We start from the raw sequence: 12,220 nt of genomic DNA, 5'->3' as shown, positions 1-12,220 counted from the left end.
TTTAAACATCTATATCTAGGCAAGGGAGGGTCCAGGATTTTCCAAAGGAGAGGGGGCACTATTAGCGGCGGCAGTCAAAAAAAAAAATTAAGGGGGGGCACCAACATTTTTGACAAAAAAAGGGGGGGGGACCGAAAAAAAAAATTAGCCAAAAAAAAACCAACAACGACCCCCATAGGCAGCGGGGGGGGGGGGGGGAGGGTCGTGTCCCCCCTAAATTTGAGGTGGGGGGACAATCGCCCCCCCTAATTTTTTTTTTTGATAACCTTTTGTTTTTTTGCTTGTCATTTTTTTTCCTGCCTGCCCCCTAAATTCCAGTGGACCCCCCTAAAAATTTCATGTGGTCTCCCCTAAAATTTGGGTTGATAAACTTTTTTTTTTTTTTTTTTTTGGGGGGGGGGGCTTTTCACAAAATTTTGGTGGTCCCCCCCCCCTAAATTTTTGCTTTCCGTTGCCAATGGTCCCCACCTCAAATTAAGGGGGACAGGGCCTATGGAGGCACATTTTCCCGATGCAAATTTGATAAGCATTACAAAATGTTTTTACAAAAAATCCAAAATTTCGTCCCTAAAAATTGACAAGCAAAAAAATTGGGCCTATATATATCCTCACTTTCAAGGGGCATGCTTGGGTAAAAAGGGCATGTTTATGTTACAAATTACAAATTTGGCTCTCGATAATTATGCCCCTTGGATCCACCAGTAATCTAAGTGGAATTTTTTGTTTTGAGTTTTGATATGGCTACCTTCTCGGAGGGCGTCCTCGCCGCGGTAGCTGGATAGTGCTGCAAAAGAGTAGGCCTTATACATCTTTTGCAGCATTAACTGACACTCCGAGACTTATAATTTTACCTTATACTTAAAAAATGAATAATACAAAATAAAACATAACACTTGTTTTTGGAGTAAGTTGATGTCAAAATATATTCAGTCTGGGGCATGAAGACTTGGAACTCTGCCCCATATCATTGTACTTGCCTCGCTCGATTTGTATCATAAAATTTTTTTTTAAATGTTTCCACATTAAAATATAGATCTAAGTACAATGGCCAGAAATAATAGTACGAATAAGCTAGCAGAATTTGTATCATACCACCCATATTATTGAACGCCAACGAAGGCAGTTTCTAAATCCTGTTTGCTTTATCCCACTTTTCCACTAAGATTTATCCCTTTTGCGTGTCATATGAAAGCAGTTTTGTGCGCAGATCTAGCGTTCCGGTAGGACCACATGCAGTCATTAATAGCTCTCTTTAATTTTTTTCAACAAATGATGTCTCATGCTTTCGTTAAAATTAATAAATTAGAATCCTTGTATATGGCCCTGGGAAGTGGGGTGCTCGGGTTGTGACCCCCAAGTTTTTTTTTTTTTTTTTTAGCTGGTGGTGCGTTTTTTGTACACGTATATAGTTTAAAACAGGAAGAAGAATGACATTGATTTTTGTACCGCATTATTTTCATTAATTTATTGGTAGAAATACAAAAAAAAAGTTTTGAAAAAACATTTTTCAAAACTATTCCGCGGCTCCTGGAAGAATGGAGAGATGGACGGAAGGAGAGAAATAAATAGGATGAAGGGGTGGATCCAGCTTTCGGGGGGGGGGGGGGGGGGCAAATTTTTTTTCACCATTATTTTTCCCCAATCGGCCGCGCGAATATGATTTATATTTGTTTCTTTGAAGAAATGTCACTTCTTAGCTTTTGTCTTATAAATCAACATAAATATATAATATCATAACCCTTTTTATATAGTGCGCGCTAATTTATTAAAAAAAATATGTTTTTCCCCAAAGTTTGAAATTTCTGGGCAATGTTTATCATGAAAAAGATGTGTATGCAACTAAATAATTACTAAGAACGCGAAGTGCGAACAGAATTGAAATCATAGGCACTTTTTGTAACTTAAACAGGATAGGTATATAACTTAGCAATTGATGCTAAGCGCGAGCACAAAATTGGAAGATTTAGACCTAAAAACGAGACATGTCTAGTCATGTCTTTTAAATCATCATGGAAAGGATGTTAAATTGCCGATCTTTGTTACTTTAATAATGCTCGCGCAAATTAGCGCGAGCATAAGATTTTTGTATACGTTTTGAACTGATCAAAAAGGTACCTGTTAAGGACTGCTTATTTCACTTAGCCATGGAGACGTTACATATTTCAACAATAAAATAATGCAAGCGCGAGCCGATATTTTTTTTACACTTCTACATAAAGAATGGAAAATTTTAATCAATTATTGTGACCATGAACAGGATCGTCGTTATAAAACAATTAATGCGAGCGCGAAGCGCGAGCGGAAAAAAAATCGACATTTAGACCTAAAAAATGGGACACTCTATTCCTGTTTTGTATAATAAGGATGAGTAATAGGGGTTCTTCCTACATAAAAAATGCGAGCACAAAGCGCTAGCAGAATTTTGTTTTTCAGAAACTGGATAATGGTTGAAATACTAACAAGTTGAGTATCTAGATAGACATGCGCTCGCGTGTTTCCGATTTAGGCCTACAATCTAGGCATTCTGAATATATATTTTAACATGAAATTGAAAATCAAAGCGAGCGCGAAGCGCGACCTTAAAATATTTGACATTCTGATCTGAAAAAGGGGTCAATTTCAGCTCAAGTACTTTGTGAGGTGGATTTGGATCGCACTTAATAAAGAGCTGATAGATTTGACAAAGGACCGGGACATGAAAGTGATGAATATCTTCCTATTCCTCTTGCTAAGAGCGAGATGAAACAGAAAGGACAATTTAACCATTAAAATTAATATCTGATCTATAAATGCCTAATGAGGCGCGAAATCTGATGATAACATGGTATGAAAACTGGAAATTTCAAGCACTTTTGTAATTATGAATATGATGTATCAGGTAATATTTTTAACCGTTTATGCGAGCGCAAGTCGCGAGCCAAAATTTTTATAAGGCCAAGTCACAAGGATTACCCTCCTTTTAACTGCCATTATCAATATGTTACTACATTATAACCATGTATTTACTCTACATATGCATTAAATTCTGTGAATCCCATAATCTTGAACCATTAATGCTTCTTTCTTTGACCCATGCTATTTCTGCCCATATATCTCTTGAGGGTTTTTTTTTTCTCTCTCAAGGTGTGTATGGCACATTGAGGAGTATAGAAGCATGTTGGAGATATTGAAAGGGGTAGAATAATTGAATGAAATTCACGAATGGGAGAGATGCCAAGGGGGGGGGGCAAATATGTTGAGACAGAAAGGGGGTTTGAGAGAAAAGAGGGGAATTAACTATAAAGGAACAGCAGTCATGAGAGGGAAAGAGAGAGGGGGGAGGAAATCGAAGGAAGATATGCATACGATAAAAGAGTCCTCGTAGAAAAAGTGAGAGAGAGGGGGGATATGGAACTGAGAGATCATAATGAGATAAGAAAGAAGTAGTAGTGCATGGGCGGATCTATCGCCAATAGGGGGGGGGGTGCCAATTCGTCTGCGGCCAACTTGTCCACTCATTACATGGTCTACTTTCATTTAGTCTAATGCCAATCTGTCCATCAACATTTCGTCTAACAGCCATTGGTCCATTAACCATTTGGTCCAATCATCACTTCGTCTAATAACCATCTCGTCTATGACCATTTAGTCTCATAACCGGTTGGTCTAATACCCATTTTATTTTCATTCATTTTGCACAATAATACACTTATAGTCCAATTAGATGAAATGGTATATGGACCAAATGGCTTTTGGGTCCACTGGTCATTAGACGGAATGGCATTAGACTAAATGAAAAAAAAAGACTATGTGGTGAGTTGACGAACTGATGGACCAAACGATAGTAGACGAGTTGGCAATTAGACAAATTGGAAATAAACCGGGGAAGGGGCCGAAAAATATTTGCACCCGTATTTTCCACAATCAGCCGCTCAAAGTTAATAGGGGTAGTCCAAACAGTCACTTCTTTATTCTCATTAAACAGCATACACAATATACAATAATCTCATAGCCCCTAAAGTGCAAGTGCGAAGCGCGAGCTAAAATATTTTTGAAATTTCATGTTTTTTATCCTCAAAATTGAACATTCTGGGCAATGTTTGTGAAATTGAACAAGATGCGTATTTTACTAAAATTGCTGCGAGCGCGAAGGAGCAAAAAAAAAAGTAAGTAAGAAAAGAGAGAAATATACGTTCTGGCCTGATCGAAAAGGGACTTGCTAATGGCGGTTTACAGTTAGCCAAGAAGACGATGCATATTTCAATCAAAATAATGCGAGCGCAAAGCTCGAGCTAAAATGTTTGAAATTCTGACCATAAAAATAGACATTCCAAGCACTTTGTGTATGAACAGAACACAGTGGGAGCACGAAGCGTGAGCGGATAACAATTGAGATTTATAGACCTAAAAAGGAACACTATTTTATATTTATGTTTTCTAAATCGTGAAAAGGGTGGGTAATTGGTTACCGTCTTACATTATTTTCTAAATCGTGAAAAGGGTGGGTAATTGGTTACCGTCTTACATTATTTTATAATGCAAGAGCGAGAAGAATTTTTTTTATATTCTAATCTGAAGCGAGATAATTTAAGCATGCTGTTTTCAATAAAGGATAAGCAGCCCGTCTCAATAAACATGCGTGTTCTAGAATTTGTGCATTCTTAATACACTTTTTATCACAGAAAATCAATAATGCGAGCGCGAAGCGCGAACTGATAATATTGGATATTCCGATGTGAAAAGGTCAAATTAAGCACTGCACTGTGCAGGAAAATAATCGTAAAGTGGACATGGATTGCTCTTAAAAAATGAGGCGAATGCAAAGCATGAGCTGAAGTTATTCTGGCCTAGGACCGGGACATTCTAAGGACATTTTTTCATCATAATTATGAATGTCTTCCGATTCCTCTTCCCAAGCGCAAAAAGAAACATGTCGATCTTCCATTTTGAAAAAGTGACAACTTAATTACGGTATTAGGAATTAATGAAATGTTATTATTATCTTATTTACTAATCTAATAAGCCTAATGAGAGCTCTAAATTTGTTGATATTAAAGTGTTAACCCTGGACATTATAAGCACTTTTGTAATTATGAATATGATGCATTAATTACCGGTAACGTACTTTTAGAAATTAATGCGAACGGCAATTGCGAGCAAATTTTTAATTTAATAAACTTATTATTAACTAAAAAAACTGTCATGAAAAGGCGATTTTAAGTACTTTGATTTATATATATTTGAGGTATACATAACTCACCAATTTAAGCACGTGCGTGCAATGCTAGCTGATAAGATTTGACAATCAGACCTTAAAAAGTTATATTTTGATAAATTTATGGAATACGGCCTACATGAAGAGGATAGGTACTCCACAAATGAAATAATGCTAGGGCACAGCGTGAGCTAAAAATGTTGATACTCAGATCATAAAACGAATATTTTACAAAGCACTTTTTTATTGATTCGTTATACCTCAGTCACACTTTTAGTAGAAAACAGTCGTTTAAACATTTTTTTGTGCCAGCTAAATATAGGTGGTTTGAATAAAAATGAATAAAACGGCTGTTTCGACTCTCCGTACGGCCGCCGCAGAGCAAATGTGACCGAGGTATAAATAAAAAAGAATAATGAAAGTTCAATGTCCTAGCTGACCGTACAGTATATGTTTTGTATTTTGACTGCAAAGCTTAAATGTCAAGCTCATATATATCAGCCTATTGAGCAATAATTGTGTACTCATCGAAAATGAGCAATGCGAGTGCGAAGCGCGAGCGAAAATTTCAATTTTGCATGTTCTTTTAAATCATCAAAGTCTCCCCTCCCTAATTTTATTCACTTTTCTCCCTCCCTTTTCCCCTCTTCCTTTTCCACTCTCTTTTCCTTCTGTTTCTTCTTCCTTTCTCCATTTTTTGGTCTTTAATCCGCCAACAGGGGGGGGGGGGGGGGTGACCGCCCCCTGGATCCTTCTATGGTAGCGATGGTGAAAGCATTTGAATTATTCACCTCACAGTGTTAAACGGGGAAAAAAGGAAATGGCTAAATTTTGAAAATCATTAATGTGGAGCCCTATTCAAGTTTAGTTTCATCTATATACACTTTGACAGGGGCTGATCCAGAATTTTCCAAAGTGGGGGCATTCAAGACCTAGTATGCTAGGAAAAAATCATTCCATACACAAAATTCCTGGGAAAAGTTGAAAAATAAGTCCTCACTTGAGAATGAACGACAAAATCATGCACTAACAAATATTTGATATATTAAGGGAGGGGGCACCTTTATTTGTCTCCCCTTTCCTTATTCCTCATCCATTCCATAGGCAGATCCAGGTGCCGGACCCAATTATGGGCGGCGGCAATCCCACCTACTGGCGGTGCGATTTTTTTTTTTTTTTTTTTTTTACGGCGCAGATCGGGGAGAAAAATTGTAGTCCCCCCCCCCCCCCATTAGCAAAATTTTGATCTACACCGGGTATTTGTCTGTCGTACCTTCCAGTAAATGAAACAACAAAATAAAAAAAATCACCGTTGCACTAGTATTAAAATTTTTGCGAGTCTTTATTTTTCAAATATTTTTGTTTATAATGGTATTCATTAATTATAATTATAGTGGAGGTTCGCATCCCGAGAATGTGAAATGAAAAAAAGAAAACAAAAATTGCACTGAACAGGAAACACTTAACGTCCTTTTCAATTCCAATTTACTTAAAGTCATTCAAATACAAAAAATAAGCATAATTTTTTTATACCTTAACTTGTTCATCACGAATACAATGAAGCCGACAATTATTTAGGTTTGTTTTGGATTAATCTTTATAATAATTCACTTCAAATAAAATTCATACATTAACAGGAAAATATCACAGAAAAAAAAAAAAAAAATTAATTGCAGTTGTATAAAACATCATAGAAAATAACATGACAGATAAATTTTATCTCGACAGGCACACTGTTCATTCGATCATAAAACAATCGCGCTGTTTCACTCCTTGTACACGCACAACTCTATTTCATCTTCATCTGTCCTCAATGGCAAGGACACCAGCATGATTCATTCACTTCAAATAAAATTCATACATACATATACAGGAAATATCAAAGAAAAAATTATATAACAAATCAATTGCAGTTGCATAAAACACGATAGAAAATAACATGACAGATGAATTTTATCTCGACAGGCACACTGTTTCATTCGATCATGAAACGATCGCGCTATTTCACTCATTGTACACGCGCAACTCTATCTGAATTGTTTCATCTGTCCTCAATGCGGCAAACACCAGCAGTGCAGTGACGATAATAAGTTGCAGTTGCACGTGCGCGGAGAATGAAGTAAATTCGGCGGCTGAGTAAAGTCTAGCGAGAAAGGTACGTCACCAGCGAACTTCACGATAGACCACGCCTACTTGCCGAGGTAACCAACGTTGATTGACGGCCCATTTAGTTTTTTGAGTAGTATGAAAAAGTACAGGCATGTATAAACTTCATTTTAGTTTGAATTCATTAAAAAAACACATTTTTCTTCTAATATAGATGTTTCAAACATATTCCATGTGGAAAACATAATTTTTAAAACATTTATTGCTATATTTTTATCATGAAAAAAGGATTTCTTACGCAACAACAAGTATGATATGTGTGGGCAAGAGAACTACCGTTTTAGCCATAAAGCCTATTTTTTATGATTTTATTGTGAGCCTACTCAAGGATTTTTGTTTATTTTTTATGAATTTCCAGACCAAGTTCAACAGCGCCGTCTCGAGCTTGCAATAACGCATGCGATCGCACGCATTTTTCTCCATAGCGAATACACGCGACGAAACTCTGTGGATTTCTCGTGGATTTAACCTCCAAACGTCACTTTCGATACCACATGAAGGTAAGACACTTCATCCCACATAAGTCAATTTACATATAGAAAACACAGGGCCTAATTTTTTTCACTAAGATGAACTAATTTGCTGAGGAAAAGCATTTCAATGCTCATTTTTGCCGTCGAGAACAGACGATGGTGGCAATGCACACTGTTTACGCACTTGCAATTGGCTTTTCATTTGCCCATAGCAATTTTGCTCAGTGGATCGGCCGACCTTTTGGTAACTCTATATATATATTTATTGGCTAATGGGGATTTTAACTTGTTGTCCATGTACATAAGTGTGTGGCTAGCAAATCAAGTATTTTTTTGTGTGGCTAGCAAATCAAGTATTTTGGAGCAACATTGTTTTCTCCAAAAACTCTCCTTCGTGTGGCCCTTTGCCTTGCCGTGCCAGGCGTCATGGGGAGTAAGCCTACGTAGAGTAGGCCTAGATGACTTTTACTCCCCAGACGCCTCTAGTCTAGGCTAGGCGCGCGTGCGGCGGTATTTTTCCCCGCGAGTCGTGACCGTATTCATGCCTTAGCTCTGAACTCCGCCGCCGCCGCCGGGCTGGAGTTCTTTGAGCTAGGGCCTGCTGCCTTGGCCTTCAGCTCAGCTACATTTTGAATAAGATTGCATACAAATAAAAGGTCTCCTATTCTCCGGGGTCACCTAAGTCTAATGCTTCTATCTTACCTTACTAATCAGTTGAGATGCCATCCTGATGACTGTTGTCAATCTCATCAAATTATTCAAAACTTTGTCCGTAAAAACAAAAGATTTGCATCTGACCGATCAGGCAGGGTATGGAAAGCCAAATTACGGTGCACTTGTTATGGAATACCAAACTGGAACCGAATTTTTCTTCAAATAAAAATCATTATTGAATAAACCCGATCTTGGGCACTAGTCGGTCTCACTTTTTTAAGGGAAGATAAAAAATGTAACAGATTGATTAAGTACATAGGCTACAAATTGAAATAAAGATCCAATAAAGATTAGAACGACACAAATAAAATATAGGTAATAATAATAGCATAAATAAATGGGTGCAGATGCATATAATAAATTTCAATTCAATTCACCATTTATTTCCAAAGATTTTTCGAAAGTTATAATACAATGGAGGTAGTATTGATTGGAAAAAAATAAGGCGAAATGAAAATCAGAAAGCAGAAGATAGAATTACACTATTGTGTTAAAATATATAGTTATTTTTTAAATTGTGAACATAAAGGAATTTGCTATTATGCCAACTTTGCTGTTGGTAAACGGGTACTAAATATGCCCACAACATGCGACTAAACGTTGGTAAGAACTGTTCAAGAATTGACCAACTAATTTCAAAGTAGTGCAACGCAATATAGAATCAAATCTAAGGTAGGTTAGAAATTACAAAATATAGTCCTGTTCTGTGGCGGCATCAGGAATTTTAAAAATTTTTGTAAAAAAAGACTTAATTCCATTTATTTATGATCTAGTTGATAACATTTTGACGATCATTTTATTTTTCGTTCACCGGAACGCTCAACAACTTTAATTTTGAACATATTTTTGAGGTCCTCTGTTGTTGGAATTTATAGACTTCTATTCATTTTTTACCAATGCATTATCATGGACAACTGTTGTAGAAACGTGAAGAATGTGAAGAGAAAGAAAAAAGAAGAAAAGAAAAAACATAAAGAGAATTCAGCACATAGGGGTTATTAACAAGTAAAGGGACAAGATTATAAAGTTGTACATAGGATATTCATTCATTTATTTATTTACTTTAATAATCAAATATGTCTTAACATGATAAGAAGATCGGAATGTATGGGACATTTTTTTACATCTTGGTCCTGTATAAAAAGTAATAACATATACACATAAAATGTTTTTTGTAAAAACAAAATACGTAGTTGCATAAGTGGAAACTATAGATAGTGCAGCGTAAATATAAACAAATAGAAGAGATTAAACAATTATTATCACTACAATCAATAGAAAAGGAATGTAACGTGCCCTCAAGGCAATAGTGGGTTTCCGCACCATAACGCAGAACGCTTTCACGAACATGGAAAATGTATTGTCAAATGCCATTCATGACAATGGCCAAACTAGAAGTCTTTGTCGAAAATTGGCGAATCAAAGCAGCAGTTTCGTTTTGGACTCTGGACAGACGACATACAGTACATGCGATTTTTCGTCAGCTCCGAAACTTAGAAAGAAACTGCTGTTCCGGTTCACCAATATTCGACAAAGACCTCCCAGCTGTACATTGTCATTGCCGGGTATTTTGAATACATTGACTGTATTCGTTCGATCTGCGTGGCAGTGCAAAAACGGAATAAAATAACTGTTGTTTATTGTCCATCCATGTACATCAATCAATGCATCAGCTTTTGTTACGTAAGAGCTTGGCTGACGTGATTTTCTCATAATTTCATTTATATATTTTTTTTGTGTTTTCTGGCTCATTTCAGTTTGACCAGGCTGATACTTCTCATATACATTAACATATTCGAGAATATATTCATTATTATTTCTTTTCATGAGAAACTAGAGCATGTTCGATTGTACTGAAGTTAAAAATGCCCACTCATATTTCCTTTATATAATCATGATAACGGGATACAACCGCATGTGACACTCACCGTTCTCATTACTATCCCAAAACTAGTTGACTGGAAACTAGTATAGTTGAAACTACGTGTAGTGAGAACAGTCGTCTTGGAAACGATCTTCCAAACAGATTCGGAAAACCAACTCACGTTTCCTCTAGCCCGGCTGAAAGCCTTTGCGAAATCATCAAATTCCTCAAGTATACAGATTTCCAAATGAAGTAATTCGTCACAGCTGTCGGCCCAAAAAGTAATATCAGCGAGTTTTGTAACGGGGACGGATTCTACAATATGCCAAATCTATTGAAATTTCCCGTCAAATCACAAAGAACAGATCAAAGGACTTTGACGAAAATTTATGAACCGGGACAGATGATAGTCCTAAAATTCGGAGCTGACAAAAGTTGCAAATATGTCGTTTGTCAAGAGTCCAGGACGACACTGCTGTTTTGATTCACCGATTTTCGACAAAGGCTTCTTTGCAATGAAAGGCTTTTGACAAAAGATTCTTAACGTTATATATAGAAAATGTCTGCGTAGTGGATACGAAAACCTCCCTTTTGACTATTTTGGTGACGCCGCAAGTCAAACAACTCAACTTTTAGTTTATCATAATCCATTAAAACCATAAAACGACCGTCATGACCTTCAAGAATCCAAAGGGTGTCACCTGGGCACCCTTAAGCATTTTGTATTGACGTCATAAGCCATAAGCCACGAGTATTTTTCACATTCCTCTTAATTATGATTTTCTATTTGACAGAAAAACACATGTTTGGTATTAAATTTAAGCTGATGAAATATAAAATGTAAATATATGGATCGCATGGTTATAAAGTCGTATACAGGTCATTTAAAAGTTTTTAAGGGCTCCAAATGTCAAATTTGGGCACAAAATGTAATACAATATAATTATACATCTCATGTTTTAAAAACTAACCTATAATTATAACCTAGATAATATACCATAAGGATTTACCAAGATTTCCCACGTGTTACCAACATGGGCATATTTTTATGTGCCTATATGCATGGGTAAGCCCAGCCTTCCCCCTTTCAGTACCCATGCAGGGTCGTGTGGTCCCGGGGGGGGGGGGGGGCACTCGACCAAAAAAGTGGTAGGGGTGTGCCGCGGGCGAGACAAAAAACGGGGGCCTTGGAGCGGGCTTATTGTAAAAAGGAGGGTCCTCGGAACGGGCTTCGGAACTACAAATGTTTGTGAAAACGGGGGTCCTTGGAACGGGTCGCCTGCGTGCGAGTGCGTATGCATCCCTATGGAACGTACTTGCAGCTAGCCCGGCGGCACGACTGACGGGCGCGCTAGCGCAGAGGCGATGGTCGGACAGCGAGCTGCGGCCGCTTTTCACCAAAATTGCGACCGGAACGGCGTAACGGAAAATATGCGAAGCCCTGGAGCGGATTTTTTTCTTCTTTTTCTTCGAGAAGAAGAAAATGCTATGCTCTGGAGCGGCTTTCTTTGTTCTTTTTCTCAATAAGACAAAAATGCTATGCCTCGGAACGGAAATTTGAGTGTAAAAATGGGGGTCCCCTCCGCGGCACATACCCACTATGCATTATATACTGAGTGCCCCCCCCGGGCGTGTGGTCCAGTGGTTAGAGCATTCGACTCATAATCACAAGGTTGTGAGTTCGAAACCCTACTCTGCCATTGTCTCCACTAAAAAAGGCCCGAGAGTAATATCTGTCGTCTATAACGTCAGCTACTGTGACTGATTAACCTAGACGTAAAATGTTTCCGAGGTAATTGGTTATATACC

Source organism: Lytechinus pictus, chromosome 14 (assembly GCF_037042905.1).
Source record: "Lytechinus pictus isolate F3 Inbred chromosome 14, Lp3.0, whole genome shotgun sequence".
Classification (NCBI taxonomy): domain Eukaryota; kingdom Metazoa; phylum Echinodermata; class Echinoidea; order Temnopleuroida; family Toxopneustidae; genus Lytechinus; species Lytechinus pictus.
Note: the sequence above shows the minus strand (reverse complement) of the source record.